The 16,782-nt window shown below is 47.0% G+C and overlaps 1 long non-coding RNA gene across 1 annotated transcript in view; it reads left to right on the top strand.

The window, feature by feature from the left end:
* Positions 1–16,782, top strand: part of LOC146170822 (uncharacterized) — a 111,742-nt gene that overhangs the window by 50,784 nt on the left and 44,176 nt on the right. Inside the window, exon 4 of the long non-coding RNA XR_014703103.1 lies at positions 2,010–2,092. This is a non-coding gene — a long non-coding RNA (uncharacterized LOC146170822). The remainder of the gene's footprint in view (positions 1–2,009; positions 2,093–16,782) is intronic.

The following is a 16,782-nucleotide window of genomic DNA, read 5'->3' as shown; positions in this document are numbered from 1 at the left end:
GCGTGGAGGTCGAGCAACCATCAGGAATGTTGCAAAGAAGTGACTTTATGCCATCACCGAATAGGAAATATATATGTTGGTTCGTTGGTTGATTGTTTGTTTGGTTTATTGGGTTTTACGTCCCAAAGCGACTCAGGCTATGAGAGACTCCGTAGTGGAGGACTCCGAAAATGTCGACCATCTGGGGCTCTTTACCGTGAACTGACAGCGCACAACACACGTGCAACTTGCTTTTCCTCTCCACCGAAAAGCGGCAGCCGAGGCCGGGATTCGACCCCGCATTCTTGGGCACAGTATTCGAGCACCGTAACCACTGAGCCACCCCGCCAGGGAAACATATATGCAATGAATACCTTCATAATGATACAGGATGTGCTCTTATGTGATGCGTGCAGACATGAACTAACATTCAGCCATATTTTGCGGCCACGCAGGGAACCTTAAAGCTAAAATGTAAATATGTTGCGCTATCTTACAAGGAATATTTCCTCTTCACAAAGCCTTGATTTTAATTGAAATGCACTTATTGTTGTGTACGGCATATTTAGGATTTTAAGAGAAGCAATTAAAAACAAACATATATTACATACACAACATATAAATGCAACATACACCTAATGTTTTATTTGCCGTATGCTAGCCTCAGTTGCTTATGGTCCATATAAACAACACAGCACACCACCGGTCCGTCCTTAACTCCATCTATGAAATTCGGCGCTTTCTCTGTTTTCTCACCTGGTTGCCGTCTTTTGCTATATAGGAATAACTGTATGAACTTTGCTCAGGTTTTATAACAAAAACAATACCGGTGTGTAATGGCATCTCAACTACTTAAATTTAGGAGCTTATGAGCGCATGAAAGCTTCGTTTTATTCAGACTAAACAAAATTTAGTTTAAACTTGGTTATGTGCCCGTACAAACGACCTTTGAGCTGCTACCAATAATCCTAAAATATGTCACGGCTTCACAAATCTCCGTTCTTTAGTATCTTTTCAAATTCGTCATCCACCCAACATTAAATGATTTCTTATAATAAAAGCAAACGCCAAGCACCTTATCATCGTATTTTAATTTCGCGAACAATTTTATGTGCTTTTTACATTGTCCTTTTGAAATCACATCCGCAGTAGTTCACTTTTTGTTATACATATAAAATTTGTCAGAGGTACAAATGCCGTCATTTTAAATTTCTATTGCATATTAGTCTCCATAAAGACAAAAAAAGTAATGTTAAACAATAAATGAAATTATTTTACAGCAACCTGAACACTGCACAATGTATGGTTCGTGTCAGTTTTTATGTGTAGACGTCTAAAGTTCCGCTACAGCGACGGCGATGGCGACAGATTTTCAGGCAAACGAGCTCTACAACTTGGCGTAATATAAGTTCTTATCGTTTTGGACTTTTTCTTTGACATGCTTGATAAGGCTTACGTTGAAGGAAATAGGAATTTTCAAAGTTGTTTTTTGTGCACCGCCTCTGCAGACAAAAAGCTATCGCCGTGGTCTTAGCAGAAATAAATAAAAGGGTACCTTGAATTTAAGCACTAGATTGTCTATCAAATATTCGACAGCACTCTTCTTTGTGCAGCATAAAGGTTAGAGTCATGTCATTTTGTTTCTCATTTAGCATTTCGAATTAGGATAGTCGCAGGTTCCTTTCCAACAGGGATTCAAGATGACGACGTATGTACCTCGGATAAGTGTAAATGTCCGTTTTTTTTTCACTGAAAAGCGAGATAAGTAAATCGACTTACATTCCACAAGACCTCAACTAAGATATTAGATTATTAGAAGATCCGACGACCGGATTTCGAGAAATTCCTGTCCAGTTTGGAAGCAGAGCTTGAAGATCCTTCTAGCTTTAGCCCCTTTCTTATGCTGTGTTCTATTATGGTGAATCAATATAAACACTCCTGAACAAAGTGGATAGAGAGTGCACTTATAGTCTAATAATAGGCTCCTAAGAAAGCTCCCTTTCGTGATAACTTAAAATGTCATTTTTCAGGAACTATGATTATAAGGCCGCTACAATAGCAGCAGGAACCGGCATGGATGCGAACGCTACACTTACTGTAAGCCCTTTAGTTGGTAAGTTATAATTAAAGTAGGTGACTGTACAATTGCTTTGAGCTGAAATATCTATAGGCCTTTGGAAAGTCGGTACCTTGAAAACTGGAATGTATGAGCTTTCGTACCCGAAGCACAGATTACTATGCGTGTAAAAATGCAACGCCTGTACGTCCCACCATGATTGATAAACCTGCCTGTCTTTTTTGAATATTTATACATTTTAAAATAATATGTGCGTTATGTTTGGAGTGTTATTTTTCCACACGTCATAAACATTGTTCCATCGTGAGATGTTTTGCACAAGCAGGGTGACTAATAGATAGTGATAGATTGATCATTGGTATCTCGCAACAATTGGCACAAGTATGTTATTTGTGTGTCCTACGCATTCACCCGCCAGTCACTCAAAAGGGATAGCGATCGCATTGTGTGGGTATTGGGCAGGAAACGACCATGTGCAATTGGAATTTTTATTGCACCAGATGCGTTTACGTATTGTTACCGACTGCTTAAAGTACAGACATCATTAGACTTGGGAACAGTGGATTCAGCTTTGAATGTTCTTTGGTCATTGGAAGCACGGTATGAAAGCAGCGATCTTGTATTATCGCGATCCTTATTAAGACGCTCTGTTTTTTACGCTGCCTGCCGTGCCAACCAGCATATAATGACATGACCTCAAGAACACTTAAGAGCAAAGGACATCCACACTGGTCTCTCTAATTCCGGAGGAAAACGGCTACTCAAGTGGCTGCGACGCGTGATTCCGATATCTCAACTGTACGGTCCTCTGAGCAGCGTCAACTGGCGACAAATAGCGGAAATATTGTCTAAAATAATAAGAGAGCATATAAAGCCCGTCATTACCGTCGGTTCCGTTGAGCGGTATCAAGATTTTTTCTCATTGACAGAATGCTTCTCTTGGCAGTGTTACGTTTACCACCTCGTGCAGGTCCAGGAGAGGATGGGCTTAAGCGAGTAAAGAAAATGCCGCTATTACCACCTGTTAAAAAATTCTTCAAACTCTACACAGGTACACTCCCCATTACTATCTTTCATCTTGAAAGGGGTATATTCGTACCATGGACGAAGAGCTTTTTATTTGCAAGAAGCCGATACAATATAGCACGGATTCCTGCACCGCTGAGACCCAATACTTTTCTGGGATGTATTATAGTGGACAAAAAAGAAACGACTCCCTCTAGACTTAAATGACATACGTTTCTTTCCCGGTAGATGTATCGGATGATATGCCACGCAACTTCATTATGGTGCTAGAAAACGAAGATGCGGTTTAAACATGTCTAGTCAATTGTCAGCACTTACGCGAACACTCCATTAAAAGTGTTGTCTGTCTTCGAGAAGTGTATCGAGCGCTTCCAGATTCGCCTGAATGGAAGGCTGTACTTGGTTTTTTGGGATCACTGAGATTTTAAGGTTGTGCTAGCCGAAGTGAAGCCAAACGTTCCAGCTGGCAATTAATAAAAGAATAGCCTCTGTGTTGTAATGAATTAACACTACCTATCTCAGCACAGAAACAACTGTTCGAATCCTTTGAGTGAATTTTTTTCGGATATTTTTTCTAAATTCACGAAATTAAAAAAATACTAACGTCATTCCCTGGGTGTCTTTCCCTTTGGGTGGCAACCACCTAAAATTGATGTATATTCACAGACTCAAAGACTGCATTACAAACTTTAGAAAATTTCTTACTCCACACCACCTGCTTGTCTCTGGCACTAAACATAATGGTGCACCTTACATCTACCCGATTGCAAGGCCGCAGAAAAATATTTAAAGGGATCCTTGCTTACAAAGTCACGATGCTTTAAATACTCGGTTGATGGTCCTTTAGTAAAGTTATTACTACTTACATACCTATGTACTTGTACACACTACAGTCTTGCAAGTCTGTATTTGACACGCTCAATTCGGGAATTAGTAATTCTTATCCCACGATTTCAAACATGACTGCAGTGATCATATTCAACATAGATGAAGTGCAAAAAAAAACAACCTATATGTTGTGCGTTATGAGCGCACGTTTAGGGCGGGAAACAAAACTTTTGTTCCTACAGGTCATTGTAATGACCCGGTGGATGTCAAATAACAGCAACACCCACGTGGATGACAAGTAAATTAGGAAAATAATTATAACAAAATTTTTATTTTGTTCAGTTCCAATTTCTTAAATCGTCCTTTTCTGCTGCTACGTCTACAGCAACAGATATGCAGGAACGTAAGTGATTAGCTACGCATTATTTCCCTTGGAATCAACTTTGTTAGCCTAAGCGACCATCGGTTTTCCTCTCATCGCACTACATGTCCTGCCCATGCCCATATCTTCTTCTTGATTTCCACTATAAAGTCAGTAACTTGAGTTATTTCCCTGACCCCATCTGCACGCTTTCTATCTCCTAATGTTACCCCTACCAATTTTCGTCCCATAGCCCTCTGCGTTGTCCTCAACTTAAGTACAACCCTGTTGCTTAGCCTCCACATTTCAGCCCCATAGGTGAGTACAGGTAAGATGCAACTGTCGTATACTTTCCTCTTCAGCGATACCGGTAAGCTGGTAGTCATAATCTGCGAGTGCTTGCCAAATGCGCTCCATCCCAATCTTATTCTTCTTGTTATTTCCTTTTCATGGTCCGGGTATGCGGTTACTACATTTGCTAATTAGACTTATTCACCTACGACGTCTAGTTCTTCGCTACCTAATACAAACTTCTGTTCCTTCCCGAGGCTGTTGAACATTACCTTAGTCTTCTGCATATTGATTTCCAAGCCTACCTTTCTACTTATTCTGTCTAGGTCATAAATCATTTTTTGCAGTTCCTCCCCCGAGTTACTTAGCAAGGCAATGTCATCAGGAAATCGCAGATTACTGAGGTATTCTCCATCTACCCTTATTTCTAAATGCTCCCATTCCAAGTCTCTGAATACTTCATCTAAGCAAGCTGTGAATAGTACTGGGGAGATCGTGCCTCTTAGCCTAACACCTTTCTTTATGGGAAATTTGTTATTTTCTTTTTACAGAACTATGGTTGCTGTGCAGCCACTATATATATATATTTTCCAGCACTTTCACGTGCGGCTCGTCTACCCCCTGATTTCGCAATTCCTGCATCACCGCCAAGGTTTCTACTGAGTGAAATTCTTTTTCGTAATCAATGACTGCTATGTATAAGGGCTGGTTATATTCCGAGCATTTTTCTATCACCTGGTTGATGGTATGGATATGATCGATAGTAGAGTGCCGTTTCCGAACACCTAGTTGATCCTTTGCTTGGTTGCAGTATAAAGTTGTCCTGATTCTATTAGTGATTACCTTAGTAAATACCTTATACATAACAGACAGTAAGCTGATTGGTCTGTAATGTTTAAGGTCCTTAGCGTCCCCTTTCTTATGAATGAGGATAATGTTGGCATTCTTCCATGGTTCCGGTACCGACGATGACACCAGGCACTGCATATACAGGGTGTCCAGTTTCTCTACCACGATATCTCTTCTTGTCCTTCAACAAATCTGTAGTTATCTGATCGTTTTTAGTTGATTTCCTCCTTTTCATAATTTATAATGCTTTCTTGGCCTCTTGCTTCGCCACTGGTTGAATGCCTGACTGTTTTTTCCTACCGGCAATCTCGTTACGGCCCAGACTACTTTGACTACTGTAGAGATCTGTACAGAACTTCTCAGCTGCTTTGACTATCTCGTCCATATTCGTGATGACGTTGCCCGTCTTGTCCTTTATCGCATCTGGTTTTTGCCTATGCCCAATTTTCTCCATGCGATACTTCTTTATATCTGACACCTTGCGCTTATTGATTAGTTTTGATATCTCTGCCAATTATATCTGATCTATCTGGTCGGATGAGGTTAAGAAGTTCGCGGGGGTCAAGTGGATGCAGCCAGCACAGAACCGGGTAATTGGAGAAATATGGGAGAGTTCTTCGCCCTGCAGTGGGTATAGTCAGGCTGATGATGATGATAACAGAGATTAGCATCATTACCTGAGTTCAACGCACCCCCTATCTAGGGAGCGTCCGCTAATATGTTATTTCGGTTTTGCATTCAATCGTAATGCGCGTAGCGGCAGTTCAATCAGTAAATGGTCATGGAAAAAAAACTGTTCTTAAGAATGCATAATTATGTTGTATTATAAGTAGTACGTCATATAGGAAAATAATTTTTTTCTTTGACTTCGTATAAATGCCTTCGAAAGGCGTTGTTTCCAGATTAATTTGTTTTGATTGGCCGTTGCAAGCTCTCCGTGCCCTCTTCCATAGGTTTACTTTCTGGTTACTGGTAAGTTCCCCTGGAAGCGGCTGATTTCCCCAAAACTGCCTTTGTAACGCCCGAAGGCTTGTACGAATTTACAGTCATGCCGTCTGGCCTTTGTAATGCTCCGGCAACATTTGGGCGCATGATGGACACCATTTTGCATGGCCTAAAGTAGAAGACATGCCTCTGCTACCTCGACGACATTGTCGTATTTTCTGACTTTGACACACACCTCTACCGCCTGAAGCACGTTTTGACCTGCCTATCTGATGCCGGACTGCCTCTGAATTTAAAAAATATCCTTTTGCCGCCCACCCGCTCACCATCCTCGGCAAAGTTGTCTCCAAAGAAGGTCTACTTCTAGACCCTGCCGAATTTCGGGCCGTAGCAGCCTTTCGTAAACCGACTTCCATAAATGATCTACGTAGCTTCCTCGGGCTGTGCTATTACTTTCGCCGCTTTATTAGAAATTTTGCTTCCATTGCTTACCCCTTGACAGAACTTCTGTTCGGCAGTTCCGACCTATCGTCGTGGTCGCCAACGTGCGACCATATCTTCAATGCTTTACACTGCATCCTCACGGCACGGTCTGTCCTACGTCACTTCGACCCCACAGCGGCTATCGAGGTCCACACGGACGCCAGTGGTGTTGGTCTCGGCGCAGTGCTCGTTCAGCGCAAGTGAGGTTGTACTGAATACGTTATCGTCTATGCTAGCCGCACACTCAGGAAGGCTGAATCCAATTATTCTGTTACTGAAAAATAGTGCTTAGCGATTATTTGGGCTCTTACTAAATTCCGTCCTTACCTCTATGGCCGCCCTTTTGAGGTAGTGACGAGCCACCATGCACTTTGCTGGCTTTCCTCACTGAATAACCCGACCGGCAGACTGGCAAGATGGGCTCTTCGCCTTCAGAAATATGATATCCGCGTTGTTTACCGTTTTGGCCGAAAGCATCACGACGCCGATGCACTTTCTCGCTGCCCCCTTACATTACGCTGCCTCATCGCAATCGCTTCACATCAATGACATGCCGTCAGCACAGCGGCAAGATCCTTGCATAAATTCTCCCCTCGATTTTATCACCAATCCTACAGCTGCTTCTCCATCGCATGCTCTCCGCCGCCATGCTTCCCACTTCGCCATTCGTGATAACCTCCTCTACCGCCGCAACTACTGCGCAGATGGCCGCAAGTGGTTGCTAGTTATTCCCCGGCAGTTACGTTCCCAAATATGTGACTATTTCCACGCTGACCCCCCATCCCGTCACACTGCTCTCCAGCTGCGTTAGTACTTGCGAGGCATGTACACCTTCGTACTCAAGTACGTTCGTTCATGCCTCACCTACCAACGTCGCAAGCCATCTCCTGAACGTTCTGCTGGAGAGTTGCTGCCATTTCCTCCCAACCACGTCCTTTTGACTGCATCGGCATTGATTTGTACGGGCCGTTTCCCTAAACTGCAGCCGGCAACCGCTGGGCTATCGTATTACAATATTTTTGCGGGCGAGTTGGTTCATAGCAGATAAAAATGTAAACTGCGCGAAAAAAACGGGACAACAGGCGAAGGAACACAAACAAGACAATTCACGGGCGCACACTTCCAACTGTTTGTTGGTGAACGAAAGCACATGATATATACATGAGGGAACTCAGGCGCGTAACCACTGCTAAAGATAAAGATAGCAGTGGTTACGCGCTTAGTTCGCGTTAAAGATAGCAGGGGTTACGCACCTGAGTTCCCTCATCTATATAGCATGTGCTTTCGTTCACCAATAAACAGTTGGAAGTCTGCGCCCGTGTTGTCTTGTTTGTGTTCCTTCGCCCATTGTCCAGTTTTTTCGCGCAGTTTACATTTTGATCTGCTATCGTAGCGGTTGATCATCTGACGAGATATGCACAAACCTCCACACTTCCATCTGCCACAGCGTCAGGAGTAGCTTCTTTCTTTTTACAGCGATTTGTTCTTCGCCACGGCGCACCTCGAAAGCTGCTCAGCGACAGAGGACGCGTTTTCGTGAGTGGCGTTGTGAAAGCCTTGCTCACCAAGCGCAACATTATTCATAGAACCCCCTCCGCCTACCATCCCCAGACTAATGGCCTCATTATATATATTGAGAAAGAAGGCCAGGTCCAGACGGCAAGGTCGTGAAGGCAAGGCAAAGTATGCCATGTCAGCATTTATTCTGATGGAGAAAACTCAAGCGCGTGCCGGAGCCGGCGCCGCGGGACGATGATGATGGTATGTACAAGAGGAAGAAGATCATGGTATGTACAAATGAAAGAAGATCCGTGCAGGGCTCACACAATCTGCCCGGAGGGTCAGAAGCGGTCAGCCTGGCCGCTCCTAACCAACCAATGTACAGCGGCGCACAAACGGCTTCAAGCGATATACATGAACAATTTCAGTTCCACGGTGGCGTTGGTCGGCTGGGGGATCAACAGGTGTGACTTGATAGTTTACTGGGGAAGTTTGGTTGATGATCTTGTAGGAACCAAGATAGCGGTGCTGAAATATATCACTAAGGCCAGCGGTGCGCGGTGGTGTATAGAGCAGTACTTCGTCACCAGGACGAAAAGAGACCCCGCAATGCTTCGAATCGTAGCGAATCTGGCGGTCTTGCTGGCACGCTTCTGTGTTGAGGCGTGCAAGATGACGGCATCTGGCCACACGGGATAAGAGCTGGGCTGGTAATGATGAGGAGTAGCCTGGCGTAGAGAAGAAGAGTGTCAAGGATTGTAGTGAGAGGACGGCCGAAAACGAGGAAAAATGGGGAGCAACCGGTAGTCCGCTGTACTGCAGTATTAGAGGCGAATGTGACGGATGGTAGAACAGTATCCCAATTTCGATGATCCGGTGTGATGTACATGGATATCAGGTCCGATAGGGTGCGATGAAATCGCTCAGTCTGACCGTTAGTCTGGGGATGGTAGCTTGAGGTTGTCTTATGGAGGGTGGTTGACGCACGAAGAACTTCGGATACGACTGTCAATAAGAAGGCCGTCCTGCGGTCACTTAGAAGCACCCGAGGAGCGCCATGACGCAATACAATTGACCGCAAAAAGAAATTAGCTATCACTTCAGCGGAACCAGTCGGTACAGGGACCGTCTCAGCATAGCGTGTGAGGTGGTCGACAGCTGTTATAATCCAAGGGTTACCCCTTTGGAAAGAGGTATGGGACCATATAATTCGATGCCGACTACGTCGAATGGTGCGGCGGGACAGGGGAGGGGCTGTAGGAGGCCAGCCGGGGAAGAAGTCGGCCGCTTGCGACGTTGGCACAGGTGGCAGGAAGCAACGTATTTAGGTCGTGAAGGCAAGGTAAGGTATGCTATGTCAGCGTTAAATCTGATGGAGAAAACCCAAGCGCGTGCCGCAGCCGGCGCCGTTGGACGATGATGATGGTATGTACAAGAGGAAGATCATTATATATACAAATGAAAGATGATCCGGCAGGGCTCACAATATATATATATATACATATATATAGTGTAGGGGGGTGTTTATTCAGATGGATATAGCCGCTCAGGAGGAACTCACAGCGGAGCGTCAGGCGTGGCGAATCAGCAAATGCAGCGACCAACTTCTTCGTCCCCGAGCGCACCAGCATGCGATGCATGGCAGTGGCTATGAAGACGAAGATTACCGCACTACATGGGGGGAAAACCCCATGTAGAGAAGGAGCCATCCTGGCGACTTAGGAGCCGACAGAACAGACAGATCGTAGTATGGCTTGATTCGGTTCACATGAAATGTTTCGCGTCCACGGCGACGCAAGTCCGCAAAGGGCGTAACAGGCTCAACTACGTAATTGACTGGATATGTTTGTTGGAGGACTCGGTATGGACCTTGATATCGAGCAAGAAGCTTCTTTGAAAGGCCGGTAGTTGTGGCAGGGACCCAGAGCCATACCAGGCAGTTAGGTGCATATGTAGAAGGCTCGCCGGTGTTGCGGTGGTGTTTTTGTTGCCACTGGTATTCCGTTGTAAGCTAACGGGCGAGCTGACGGCATTCTTCTGCGTACTGGGCGGCGTCCGAGAGTGTCGTCGATTCAGAGACATCAGGGCGGTAGGGAAAGAGCGCGTCTATTGCACAGGTTGGCTCGCGCCCGTAAAGAAGAAAGAAGGGAGATAATCCAGTGGTGGTCTGTATCGCAGTATTGTATGCGTAATTTACGAAGGGAAGAACTTGGTCTCAGTTGAAATGAGCTTCATTGACGTACATGGCAAGCATGTCACTCAGAGTACGGTTGAAGCGCTCGGTCAGGACATTCGTCTGTGGGTGGTAAGAAGTTGCGGGGTGGTGAATGATGCGGCATTGTTTCAGTAGGGCCTCAAGTGCTTCGGACAAGAAAACGCGTCCGCGGTCACTGAGCAGTTCCTTCGGAGTCCCGTGGCGAAGAATCAAGTTGTTCAGAAGGAAGAAAGCAACGTCTCTTGCGGATGCAGAGGGTAACGGTGATGTTTCAGTGTAGCGAATAAGATGGTCTACCGCCAAGGTAATCCACCGGTTTCCAGCGCAAGTAGTAGGAAGAGGGCCATAGAGATCTATGCCGACGCGGTCAAACGGACGAGCAAGGCAGGGTAACGGCTGCAATAAAGCAGGGGACTTCTGTGGAGTTTTTCGGCGTTGACAAGATTCGCAAGCGCGCAAAAAATGTCGTACAAAGTGGTACATTCCACGCCAATAAAATCACAGACGTAGACACGTGTAGGTTTTCAATACGCCACCGTGGGCACACTGTGGGTCACCACGGTACGCAGCACAAATGTCGGCGCGGAGATGACGCGGGAGAACTGGAAGCCACTTCCGTCGATGAAGCAAATAATTGAGGCGATAGAGAAGACCGTCACAAATGGAAAAGTGGTGGGCTTGCCGGACGAGCGCTTTGGATGAATGCCCGGGTGTAGGATTTGAAAGAAAATGCAAAAGTTCACTGATCCACGGGTCATTCCACTGCTCGGTAACCATGTCGACAGTGCAAAGAGTTGACAAATGGTAAGCACAGACATGCTCAAACGAGGTATCAGCGGGAAAGAGCATCCGCGTCCGTATGCTTCAGACCTGATCGATAAATGACATGGATGTCATACTCCTGGAGACGGAGAGCCCAGAGAGCAAGGCGACCGGATGGGTCTTTCAGAGGGGACAGCCAGTACAAAGCGTGGTGATCGGTCACAACATAAAACGGTCGGCCATACACATAGATACAAAATTTTCCGATGGCCCAAATAATGGCCAAACATTCCCTTTCTGTGACTGAATTATTGTACTCTGCTTTCGTCAATGTTCAGGTGGCGCATGCCACAACATACTTGCTGTAACCAGGCTTATGTTGGGCAAGGACGGCACCAAGCCCAATACCGCTGGCGTCAGTGTGAATTTCCGTAGGCGCAGTCGGATCAAAGTGGCGTAGAATGGGAGCCGAAACCAAAAGGCGGCGTAAAGTGTCGAAGGCTTTATCGCAGGCCGGAGTCCAGGCTGAAAGGTCGGAGCTGCCGGCAAGGAGCTGTGTCAGAGGAGCGATGATAGAGGCGAAGTTCAAGATGAAATGTCGAAAGTAGGAGCAGAGGCCGATAAAGCTCCGCAGCTGCTTCAGGGAGGCTTGCTTCGGAAACTCTGCAACTGCGCGAAGTTTAGTGGGGTCGGTAAGAATGCCGTCCTTAGAAACTACGTGGCCTAAAATGTGAGTTTTCGAGCGGCAAAGCGGCACTTCCTCAAATTCAACTGAAGCCCAGTGTCGGCGAGACACGTGAGGACGTGCTTTAGGCGGAGAAGGTGAGAAGAAAAGACAGTAGAAAAAACAACGATGTCATCCAGATTACAAAGACAGGTCTGCCACTTGAGTCCACGAAGAACAATGTCCATCAGGCGCTCGAAAGTAGCCAGGGCATTGAAAAAGCCAAAGGGCATAACGTTGAGCTCGTATAAGCCATCAGGGGTTATAAAGGCAGTTTTCGAGCGGTCATCGTCAGCCATCGGAACTTGCTAACAGCCAGAGCGCAAATCCAAAGAGGAGAAATACTCGGCTCCCTGTAAACATTCCAAGATGTCGTCGATTCGTGGCAGAAGGTAGACGTCTTTGCGCGTGATCTTGTTTAGCCTACAGTAATCGACGCAAAACCGGATGAAACCATCTTTCTTGGTGACCAAAACAACCGGAGAAGCCCAAGTACTCTTTGATGGCTGTATGACGCCCCGGCGAAGCATATCGTCCACGTTATCAGCAATGACTTGGCGCTCAGAGGCCGACACGCGATAAGGACACTGTCGTAAAGGTGCGTTTGTACCAGTGTCGATTGTGTGCGTAACGACAGACGTGCGACCCAGAGCAGTATAAGGAAGGTCGAAGGCAGAAGTGAAGCTCTGTAGAAGGGCAGAAAGTTGATCGCGTTGCGCGGGTGGAAGATCTGCGTCAATAGCTTGTTGAAGGTCATCGGGGGATGTCGAAGGGGTCGCTATATCGCAAGAGCTGATAACATTAACGTCCAATGAAGTAGGCGTGGCAGAAAGAGTATTTACGCGCGGGGGTCAAGTTCTTCAACACGACCGAGACACTCGCCCCGTAGCAGGACGGATGGGTACGAAAATGAATTCGGTACATACATTGCACTAAGACCTTCTTCGAACTTGAGAACAGCAAATGAAAGCAGGAGGCACGGATGGCGTGAAGCGGCATCCGACGGTGTGAAGAAGACAGTCGAAGTAGTAACACTTTCACAGGATAGTGGAACGAGGGCAGCAGAAAATGGAAGAATGTCTGTGTCATTGACGACAAGGAGTTTTGCAGACCGGGTAGGGACTTCACACAAGACAGTATCACACACAGGAAAAAAGGAAACTTCCGCGCGGGCGCAGTCAATAACGGCACGATGAGTTGAAAGGAAATAGTAGGCCAGGATGATGTGTGAGCAGTGAGCCAGTACAATAAACTCGATGGTGTATAAGACGTCTTCGATGAGAACACGGGCCGTGCACGCTGCTGAGGGATGAATGCGTTGGGATGGAGCGGTGCGAAGCGAAAAGTCGGGTAGTGCGGTGATCACCTTACGAAGACTACGGCAAAGAGATTTACTGATGACGGATACGGCAGCGCCTGTGTCAATAAGAGTGAGTATTGCGACACCGTCGACGAACACTTGTATTACGTTAGCGGGAGAAGACGGAGGACTTGAAGTGTTCGAACCAAGCGCAGTTCTTGCCCCGGGAACTGCGACTGTTAGTTTCCCTTAACAGCGCTGGTAGAACGTCGGGGAAGCGGTGATGGTGAACGGCGACGAAGGGAAGATGATCGGCGAGAGGTATATGTTTGATTGTCCCGAGAAACGAAGTCGGAACAGGGTTGAGTTCTCGGCGAGGGTTGGCCGACGTCGTACGAGTCAGGAGTCAGGGCGAGAAGGTGGAAGGCATTGGCAGCAAAGACGGGCTGCATGGCCCGGTAGCCCGCAAGAGTAGCAGATTGGCCGGTTGTCCGCGGTGCACCAAGGGTTCGTAGGGCGTTGCCTTACCCTTGGAATAGGGACATGGAATGCCGACCCAGGCAAAGGTGAAGGATGGGTGGAAGGGGCGGGCTGGCAGGAAACAGGTGAGGTTGGCATTAGCGGCCTGGCTGTAACTTGGGCGTACATCAATGGTGCCGTTACTTGCGCCTGCACAGGGCTGGGCGGGAGCACGGGGCTGGTCGGAAGGACATCAGCGATATGGTCTTGCACGACACGCTATATGATACGGGCCAAGGATGGAGCCATGTGAGGAACAAGGCGACCAGTGTCTTGTAATTGAGGGACCAGGGATAGCTGGCAGGTGACCTCTTCGCGAACGAATGCTTTGATCTGTTGAATCAAAGGGCTGTCCTCTGATGAAGTAGAACCTCCTATTGCTAGTGTAGAGAGATGGTGTCGTCACTAGCACCGGATCGCACGGTAGAAGCGCGCTGCTTTCGAAGCTCGTCGTAGCTCTGGCACGTCACTGACGAAAGCAGGATTTTTCACCCAGAGCATCTGACACGCCTCCTCGGAGATACCTTTCAATATGTGTCCAATCTTAGCCGCTTCGGACATTAGTGGGATGACACGTTTGCACAGGTCAACGATGTCCTGTATATAACTTGTTAATGACTCTTCGGCATGCTGAGTGCGCTCACGCAAGCGTTCTTCTGCTCGGAGCTTGCGAACTGCAGGACGGCCGAACATTTCCTCAAAATTCTTCTTAAATGCAGACCAAGATGGCAGGTCTGCCTCATGGTTGCGAAACAAGAGATTCGCCACGTCGGTCAGGTAAACGATTACGTTACTTAGCTTGACTTAGCTTGATAGTGTCGCCCCATCTTTGTAACTGCTGACACGTTCATACGCCGACAACCAGTCGTCGACGTCTTGATTAGCCGTGGCACTGAAGAGGCATGGATCACACTGCCGTAGAACGCCAGAACAGAGTACCGTGGTTGGTATGGGCGGCGATGTCGAGGTGGTCTCGTCCGGTATGGTGGAAGCAGAGGGCAATGTGCGGCTTCTGAGTTCCAGGGTGGATTTGAACGTACCCAGCACCTCCTGCACCAATTGTAGGGATGTATTTATTCAAATGGGTATAGCCGCTCAGGTGGAACTCGCAGCGGAGAGTCAGGCGTGGCGAATCAGCAAGGCAGCGGCTATAAAGACAAAGATTGCTACACTACAATATATATATATATATATATATATATATATATATATATATATATATATATATATATATATATAATATATATATATATATATATATATATATATATGTGTGTGTGTGTGTGTGTGTGTGTGTGTGTGTGTGTGTGTGTGTGTGTGTGTGTGTGTGTGTGTGTGTGTGTGTGTTGTTCGGTTTATGGGGTTTAACGTCCCAAAGCGACTCAGGCTACGAGAGACGTCGTAGTGGAGGGCTCCGGAAATTTCGGCCACCTGAGATACTTTAACGTGCACGGACATCGTACCGCACACGGGCTTTTCGCCTCCATCGAAAAGTGGCCGCCGAGGCCGGGATTCGATTCCGCGTCCCTGGGAACAGTAGTCGAGCGCCCGTAATCCCTGCGCCATCCCAAAGGGGGGCTAAATATATATATATATATATATATATATATATATATATATATATATATATATATATATATATATATATTGTAACAAGTACAAGGCAGCGATCACTGATCGGAACAGTTCCACGCGCTACACTCAGTTTTGTCCTCTTTGTCCTCTGTTCTTCTTTGTCCTCTTTTTCAGAGAGGCACGAGGCATTACCCCCCTCTTCTAAAGCGGCGACTCGACGCTGGGAATGTCCTCAGATTATGCACACAGGAGAAGCAGGGAACACAAAGCTGCACATGCGCAAAAGATCACTGCCTCTCATAATACGGTTTCATCCGCACTACATGAACAGTTTCAGCACTTGAGCGCCGCCGTGTTGAAGGTCGGTGGCTCCGAGCAACAATTTCGTAAGTCACGTTACTAAGACGCCGAATGATCTCGTATGGCCCAAAGTAACGGCGAAGTAGTTTCTCGGAGAGTCCTCGACGGCGCACTGGTGTCCACACCCATACAAGATCGCCAGGTTGGTAGTGAACGTCTCGGTGTCGGAGGTTGTACCGACTGGCATCGCGATGTTGTTGTTTTTGAATACGGCATCGTGGGAGCAGGCGCTCTTCTGCGGCCCGCTGTAGAAATATGTCGACGTCTGCATAGGCGTCGGTGACATCGTCGCCATGACTTATGGGTAGCAGAGCGTCCAACATTGTGGTAAAGGGACGACCGTAGACTAGCTGGAATGGCGCAAGACGCGTCGTCTCCTGTTCAGCCGTATTGTATGCAAAAGTTGCATACGGAAGGACTTCATCCCACGTGCGATACTCAACGTCGACGTACATGAAATTCATGTCTGCAAGCGTTCTATTGAGGCGTTCAGTCAGTCCGTTTGTTTGCGGATGGTAAGCAGTAGTCCTACGATGACTTGTACGGGTAAGACTGAAGGAAGCCTGCATTAGTTCAGCCGTAAAGGCTGTACCGCGGTCAGTGATAATAACCGATGGGGCACCGTGGCGCAGTACGATGGTCTTAAGAAAAAACTGGTGCTACTTCTGCAGCCGTTGCACGGGAAAGTACCTGTGTCTCGGCGTAACGCGTTAAGTAGTCCTTCGCCACTACTATTCATCTGTGCCCTGGTGCGGACGTTGGGAAAGGGCCCAGAAGATCCATACCCACTTGCTGGAAAGGGGCTGTTGGCGGAGGTATCGGCTGAAGGAGCCCTGCAGGCTTCAGCGGAGGTGTCTTTCGCCGCTGGCAATCTCTGCATGTTCTCACGTAGTGCTGGACTGAAGGCAGCAACTTAGGGGTAATAGTACTTTTGTCGAATGCGTGGTAATGTTCGCGTGACGCCTAAATGTCCAGCCGAAGGCTTATC

This window comes from Amblyomma maculatum, unplaced genomic scaffold (genome assembly GCF_055883805.1).
Source record: "Amblyomma maculatum isolate TAMU_Amacu unplaced genomic scaffold, ASM5588380v1 scaffold_39, whole genome shotgun sequence".
NCBI classification, from domain to species: Eukaryota; Metazoa; Arthropoda; class Arachnida; order Ixodida; family Ixodidae; genus Amblyomma; species Amblyomma maculatum.
This window is presented reverse-complemented; position numbering and strand designations above follow the sequence as displayed.